Consider the following 8,640-nt stretch of genomic DNA (forward strand, 5'->3'; position numbering starts at 1 on the left):
TGGAGCAAGTCCTAAAAATATATTATGAATGATATTTATTTGATAGAGTTTTAAGTAAATAGCCGATCATATCTAGATTATTTTTTGTTCAAAATTTAACCCGGTTGATTTTACTTAAGTTCGCAAAATTCATATTATTTAGAAAATATCTCTAAACATTTCGAAAGTTGGCCAAAAAGTCAGAAATATCACCAGGAAGGACCGACCACCGAAAAACCGGCGATACGGCGGCGCGTGAGGTACACGCGCCGACAGTTCCAAGGCGTGACTGGCCTTTCGACGGCCATGCGTGGCCGGTTTTTTTCCAGCTTATGTAACTTTGTAAGATTTTTAATTCTTATAATGAAAGTATTTTCAAATTTCTATCCGATCAATACCAGATTTAAATATCGTTTTATGAGGAACTAAGGTACTCCGACTTTCCGAAAAATGTTAGTTCCATCAATATTTTGGGACGACATATAGTATGTACCTTATCTATGCAACAAGAGGTACAAATTTTGTGTTCAAGTCAAGCTCTAGTTTGGTGTGTAACTATAAGAAAGATGAGTATATATTACCTAGATTGAAACGGGATTCCGTTGGCGTTTTTCGAAATATCTTGGTTTGATTTTTTTGTTCTTGATCGATCCTTTTACATCACCTCCAGCGCTATATTGCTTTAAGATATGAGGTGAATAGTTGATGATTTATTAGAATTTTTCGGAAAGAGATATAGATTTTTCTTCTATTTTCTTCTCTTTTCCTCCTTCCTTTCTTCTTCCCTCTCTCGTTTCTTTCTTCTTGGTTGATTTTTGAATTTGAGGTTGATAAGAGAGATATATAGGCGTGAATTTCATATTTATCCATATTGATTTTATTTTTTATTAAATGGAAAAATAATATGTTTATCCAAACTTAATATTATTATATTCTTTGAATCCAATTTTTATATTACATTAAACCTATGTATTGAACCTAGTTATAAATTATCTTACATTGAACCTAATGATTATTGTAATTAATTACTTAACATATATGTTGAGCTTAATTATAGTTTTTATTTTATTTTGGGTATTTGGTCTTGGAATGAGAACCTCATAGTACTTGATAAATTTTTAAGTGTATTGCGATGTATTATAATGTATTTCTAGATACTTTGGACAAATAAAATTTGTACCGAAAAATAATGTGGTAAAAATAATAAAATTTAGTTATACTAATAAACTTTTAAATGCATTTATGCACCTTTGTATTTAGGGTGTCACAATATCCCCTCTATTTAAAAATCTGGTCCCCAGATTTAAGAGTTATTGGAATAAATGCAGTTATTGACATCTCATATCTTTCTCTGTTTTCCACGTTGCTTCTTCAATGTCGTGGTTTTTCCATAAGGCTTTTATCAACTGAATTTGTCGACCACGAAGTTCCTTTATTCTTTGGTCCAAAATTTTCACAGGTTGTTCTTCATATGTTAGATTTTCTTCCAGATCTATCTGTTGTGGTCAATCAATTGGGATGAGTCTACTTTGCATTTCCTTAATTCTGATATGTGGAATACGTTATGTATACCAGAGATATTTTCGGGCAGAGATAGAAGATAAGCCATAGTGCCTAATCGTTCTATCACTTTAAAGGGTCCCACAAATCGAGGATGCAACTTTCCCTTCTTTCCAGTACGCTTGATTCCTTTTCTTGGTGATACTTTTAGTAATACATAATCTCCGACTTCAAATTTCAAATCTTTCTGCCTCTTATCTGAATAACTCTTCTGTCGACTTTGATCTGTTTGTATTCGTTGCCTGATAAGTTGTATTTTGTCGATAGCTTCTTGTATAATGTCAGGCCTGATTGCTTGTTCTTGTCCATTCTTTATGCCTCTCCATTCAACCATATCCCTGTTAAGAGGAGAGCGACATCTTCTTCCATATAATGTTTCATATGGTGCCATTTTTATTGAGGATTGATAACTATTGTTGTATGAAAATTCAACTAGAGGCACATGTTTTCTTCAATTTGCCCCAAAATCCAGCACACATGCACGAAGCATGTCTTCCAATATTTGAATGGTTCGTTCACACTGACCATCAGTTTGCGGATGTGCTGCTGTGCTAAAATTTAATTTGGTACCAAGGCATTCCTGAAGTTTTTTCCATAATCTTGACGTAAACTTCGGATCTCTATCAGATACTATGGTAGTGGGGATACCATGTAACCATATAATTTCCTTCTGATAGAGTTCAGCCAGTTTTTCCACCTCATATTTGTGACTTATGTGTATGAAATGTGCTGACTTGGTTAAGCGATCAACGATAACCCATATGCTAATAAAACCTCCTGGGAGCTTGGGTAATCCAGTCACAAAGTCCATAGTTATTGGATCCCATTTCCATTCTGGTATAGGAAGTGGTTGCAAAAGACCTGCTGGTCTTTGATGTTCAGCCTTTATCATTTGGCAAGATAGGCATTGTGAAATGAAATCTGCAATATTTCGTTTTATTCCTTTCCACCAGAAGTATTTTTTAATCTCTTGGTACATCTTAGATCCTCCTGGATGAATGCTGATCTGAGACTAATGTGATTTTTCCAATATTTCCTTTTTCATTGAGCTAGGCTCACAAATACGGTCATGATAGAATAGTATTCCTTGTGAATTGGTAATGAAATTTGTATCAGTATGGAGTTTGGAAACTTCTTGGTTCAATTCTTGATTTTTCTTAATTCTTGTAAGAAATTCAGGTTCGATTCTTAATCCGGCCAAGTGCCCACGTGAATGGATGTGTACCCATTCTCTTACTTCTTTCATTTCCAAACAAGCCATGCTAATCTTTCTACTTAACGCATCAGCCACTACATTAGCATTACTTGATTGATAAAGAATGGAACAATCGTAATCTTCCAAAAATTCAATCCATATTGTTTGCCTCATGTTCAGCTTTTTTTGAGTAAATAAATACTTCAATCTTTTGTAGTCGGTATAAATATCAAAAGTGAATCCATTTTGCTAATGCAAACACTATTGCTCCTAATTCCAGATCATGAGAGAGATAATTTAACTCGTTATTATTTACTTTTCTAGATGCATATGCAATAACTTTATCGTTTTGCATTAATACACATCCAAAGCCTTCTTTTGAGGCATCTGTGTAAACCACAAATCCTTCTATCTCTTCTGGTAAAGCTAATACAGGTGCACTAGTAAGCATTTCTTTTAATTTGCAAAAACTTTTCTCACACACCATTCCACAAGAAAGGGTTGTCTTTGCGAGTTAGCTGTGTCAGGGGAACATGAATTTTTGCAAAATCTTTAATGAATCTTCGATAGTATCCTTCTAGGCCGAGAAAACTTCTAATTTCTGTGATGTTGATTGGTTGTTTCCAGCGAGATATGGCTTAAGTGGCAAAGAAATGACACTTTTTCTAACCAAAATTCACACTTACTGAATTTGGCATAGAATTGATGTTCTTTCAAAGTTTTGAGAATCAATCGTAGATGTTGAGGATGTTCCTCATGACTTTTTTAAAATATCAAAATGTCTTTTATGAATATGACAACAAATTTGTCCAAGAATTGTTGAAATATTCTATGCATCATATCCATGAAAGCTGCAAGAGCGTTGGTTGATCCGAATGGCATTACCACAAACTCATAGTGTCCATAACGGGTATTAAAAGCCGTTTTGGAGATGTCATCCTCCTTAATTCTCAATTGGTAATATCCTTGTCGCAAATCAAGTTTTGAATATACTTGACACCCTTGTAAGACATCAAATAATTCTTCGGTATGCGGTAGAGGATATTTGTTTTTGATGGTAACATTGTTAAGTTCTCGATAATCAATGCACATCCTTAGAGTTCCATCTTTCTTTTTGACAAATAATACAGGAGCACCCCATGGAGATGTACTAGGCCGGACGTATTTCTTGTCCATGAGCTCTTGTAATTGAAGTTTTAATTCTTTTAACTCTGAAGGTGCCATTCGGTATGGAGTTTTAGATCTGGGTTGTGCTCCAGGTATTAGATCAATGGAAAATTCTACGTATCTCTGAGGAGGTAAAGTATTGATCTCTTCAGGAAAAACCTTTTGAAATTCTTGTACAACTGAGATTTCTGAGATCTTGAGTTGATCATTTGGCTTATTTATCAAATAAGCTAGAAATTCTTGTCCGTTGTCTTTTAGTTACTATTCTCATGGTATGGTTAGCTTTGAAATTGATTGGATGAGAAGTTTGAAGATAAACTTCTTTTGTGTAGCAATTGAGCTGGGCTTGGTTACTAAATGACCAGTCCATTCCAAGAATAATATCATAAGTTCTTGATAGGTAATTCAATCAAATCTGCTAGATATTCTTTTTCTTGGAAGTTTATGGGAAAGTTTTTGTAAATGATGTCAGTAATCATTGTTGTCCCTAAAGGTGAGCTAATTTCGAAGCTATATGGTAGCTGCTCAGATAACAAAGGTACTTTATGTACAAAAACTTTTGAGTTAAAAGAATGAGTAGCTCTTGGATCAAATAAAGTTTTTGCAGAATTAGGATAATATGGTAACAGTACCTTCTACGACAGCAGTGGGGTCAATTTTCCTCCTCTTTGTTTCCTAAGAGGGCATAAGCTCGAGCGGGTATCTTTGGGTTTGTTGTGGGTTGAGTCTTCTACGTTCTTTTTGGACAATGTGTTGCTCACTTCCGAAAATAAGATATTTCCCACCTTTTCTTCAGCACTTTTCTTCTTCATGATTTTGTAAGCCGCAATATCCAAACTTTTCCTTTGACAGCTTCTCCTTGCCTGACTGGTTGTGTTCTTTTTTCAAATTTTCTTTTCTGATTTTTATCTTCAAAAAGTTTGGGCTTCCTGATTTTCTTTTCTTCTTCCTCTTTTTTGAGAAGTACCTTGATGTCTTCTTCTACTCGTAGAGCTTGATTGACAGCAGAAACATAACTGGCAACTTCTGTGGACAATGTTGCCTAACGAATATCTAGATTTAATCCTTGAACAAATTTTTTCCTTTTTCTTAAATCATCTTCCATGTAGTGTGGTGCATAATTTATAAGACGGTGGAATTCTGCCTCATATTGAGCTACGATCATGTCACCTTGGACTAAATCCATACATTCACGTTCTCGGGTATTTAATATAACTTGAGTTATATATTTACCTTCGAATTCTTGCAGAAAATTGTCCCATGTTTTTGGGGTGTGATTCTTTGTCCACTTATGTTCCACCGTACGCCACCAGTTGTGAGCTGTTTCTTCAAATAAGTAAGTGGAAAAATTCACCTTTTGTTCTTCAGAATAATTGAGAATATAGAATATTTTGTTGATTTTGCTTAGCCAAGATTCTGCTTGATACGCATCTGATTTGCCTTCAAAATTTGGCGGTTTGAATCTCAAAAATCTCTCAAGAGCTTGATCATTTGCCTCAATGTGATGTTCTTGAGCTTGATCATGAGGTCGTGGTGGATTTTGCTGACAAAACTGCACAAATTGATGCATTATTTAAAACATATTTTGTACGTTTTGTTCTTGGGGGGATTGTGTTGAGCGCTTCTGGAATTTCCACCAGTTGCCGAGTTGTGGTCATCTTTAGAGGGAATTTCTTGTCTGATTCTGGCTTGAGTACTATTTTGTGAAGACGTCATTCTAAACACATAAATGTAAAATATGAAATATCTTGCACTATATATATATATATATCATAAATGTACATAGTTATGTCATAAGCAGTCAGTTTTACTTATAAACAAGACATGTTTCAAATATTTACAATACCCAAGCATAATACAAACAGAACTAGCAAACGGGGTCATCATGCCTACAAAAATTGATGACCTTGATAATCATCATACCTACAAAAGATGATGATTATTAATACTAGTTATATACTTGTGTCAAATAGTCATTGTCTTCATATCTCGTCGTCTGAGAGATCTATAAAAGTTATCTGGTTCGTGCCTTCATTTGTGCCTGTGGTTCCCATGGTAACATTTTGATCCATATTTGGCAGTGATGTATATGGTTCAACTGGGTCCGGTTCATAACTAAGCTCATCAACATTTTCACTTTTAGGGATGATAGTCATTGGAACAAGTTCATCTGTGAGAACCCGGATCTTTCGAAGCAAAGCACCTCAAAAAGCTTGGGAAGTAGCTCAAAAAGAAGCCGAGGCAATGCTAAACCTTGAGAATTGAGTGTACGTCACTCGGAAGAGGAAACCGTTAGCTCATAAACTAAAACCCTCAGCTCAAGGAATCTCCAAGATTCTTGGAAAAGAAACCCTCAGCTCAAAAGCTAAAACCCTCAGCTCAAGGAAGCTCATTTATTCTTGGGGAGAAAACCCCTAGCTCATGAGCTCGATCTTTCAGCTCAAAGTAGCTCAACTATGCTTGTCCTAAAAAGGCCAAAAAGAGAGCTAAAGGAGGAGTTAAAGGTTTGGACAAACTTAGTATGCAAGAAATGACCATTGAGATAACCAACGAAGGAGCTAAGGGGGAGCTAAGAGGCTAGGACAAATTTATGGTGCAAGCAATGACTCTTGGTGCTTGGCAAATCTTTGACCACCATTATGATCATCATTACTCCATTCTTGGAGGCCAAGAAATCAGCCAAATGAATAGGTGGAAAGCCTTTCTTTCTCCTATAAATACCACCTCAAGGTTGGAAGAAAAGCACACCAAAAAGCACTCTCAAATTTCGGCCAAAGGAGAGCAAGGAAGAGGAGGAAATTCTTGTAGTGCAGGCGATCAAAATTTACGTCGAAGTGCTGCTAAAAATTGTGTCTCAGTCTGCTCGAAGGAATAATCGAAGTGCTGTGCGATTGAAGATCGTATTGTTAAAGTCACGATGAAGTGCTACTCAACTTTCGAGAGGAACTTTGTACGAGAATCAGTAAATGGGTTTTTGATATGTATATTCGTTTGTATTTTTAAATCTTGAATTTATAGGTTATGACATGCATGAATGTGTGTCCTCATTTTCGAAAACAGCATGATGTCCGTCTTTTAAAATTTCGATCGATTATGTGTTTTCTTCTATGTTTCGAAATTCATTGATTCCGCTGAATCCATTGAAACTCTGATATCTTAAACTTCTGATAAGTTCTGTCTGATAAGTTCCATCTGTTAATTCTGAAATCTTTGTTACACTGTTACGATTCAATTTGAAATGGGACGAGAATTGTGATTCTGTCTGGCCCCCAATGGTGGGTATAAAACCATTTCTGTTTGGCCCCCAATGGTGGGTATAAAACCATTTCTGTCTAGGCCCCCACCAGTGTGTATAAAACCGTGTTCTGGCCTCACCCCTTAGAGGACTAACATATTGGGGACAATTTGACCATGGAAATGAGATGAGTAACAGTGTTCTGTCCGTTCCGATTTGTTCTGTTCTGAATTGTTCTGATCTGTTTCTGAATTGCTCTGAATCGTCTGATAACCTCTGTCTCATATTTGTTTAGTTTCTGTTATGATGAGTTAAAAGTAATAAGATTTGAAAGTTTGTTAAAGAAATGTTTTAAGAAAACTAAGTTCTCTATATGTATCGTTGGAAATCGATCGATCCCCCACTTGCTGAGTGTTTCCCAAAACACTCACCCCTTACAAATTTCAGATTAAAATGAAGAGCAACTGAATGAGGAGGAACAAGAAGCCTTCTGGGGATGGTAGCCGATGAGCAAGATACAAGAAACCAAGACTTTATTTTCCTTTTGTTCAGTTTCCGCATTTGCTAACTCTGATGTATTTTTATTCTGTTGTCAATGTAAAGACAATGTTTTATTTATGAAAAAGACTGGTTTTTGGCATTTCGATACGAGGCTTAATTGTTTTCAAGTAATTGTTAAACAATGCCGGATGTCATAGACACTTCGGACACGGGGCGTGACATTTAAGTGGTATCAGAGCCACCAGGTTCATAATCCCGCTGGGATTTTGAGAGACAAAATTTGAAGAAGTCAAATTTTGGCAAAAGCCTAGTACATTCTGAAACAAACTCTCATTCTTTCGGAAAATTCTTTGAGAAATTCGAAATCTATTTCCTTCAATCATTCTGCAAACTCTTAGTATCGAAAATCCCACGACAACATTGTTTGTGCCTTTCTATCCTTTATTCGATTCTGGAATTTTACCTCAACGGATGCCTTCATGCTTGTGCTCAATCCGTCCTTCGCAAGCGTCAACATACCATGGAAAACCCAAACACAAGAGATTGCAACCCTAAAGGATCAACTCGCTATAGAAAAACAAGAGAACAAGAACTCGTAAAGATCAAGAACCTACTTCAAACTGATATACAACGTCTCACCTATCGCCTTGATAGATCAAAGAGTCAGCTCGCCCTAACACTACGTAACCCATCTCACGTGATACGACCCCTAATCGAAAGTTGATAGTAAAGATTGAAACTGAGAAGGATCTTGCTCACCGCCCTCTTTATCAACATGAAGACCTTTCTAGCAAGCAAGAACGTTACATCTCCAAGCTTCATGATGATATGGATAGAATGCAAGAACAACATAACTATATGCACCTTGTCATGGAATACATGGAAGAAGAAGAAGAAGAAGAAACACCTATGAAAGTAGTGGAAAAAAAAACAATGATGATGAAGAGATGATAAAGTAGGCTGGACTGGTATTATGGTTAAAAGATATGAAAGAAAGAAGTGT

Source organism: Primulina tabacum, chromosome 4 (assembly GCF_025594145.1).
Source record: "Primulina tabacum isolate GXHZ01 chromosome 4, ASM2559414v2, whole genome shotgun sequence".
NCBI lineage: Eukaryota > Viridiplantae > Streptophyta > Magnoliopsida > Lamiales > Gesneriaceae > Primulina > Primulina tabacum.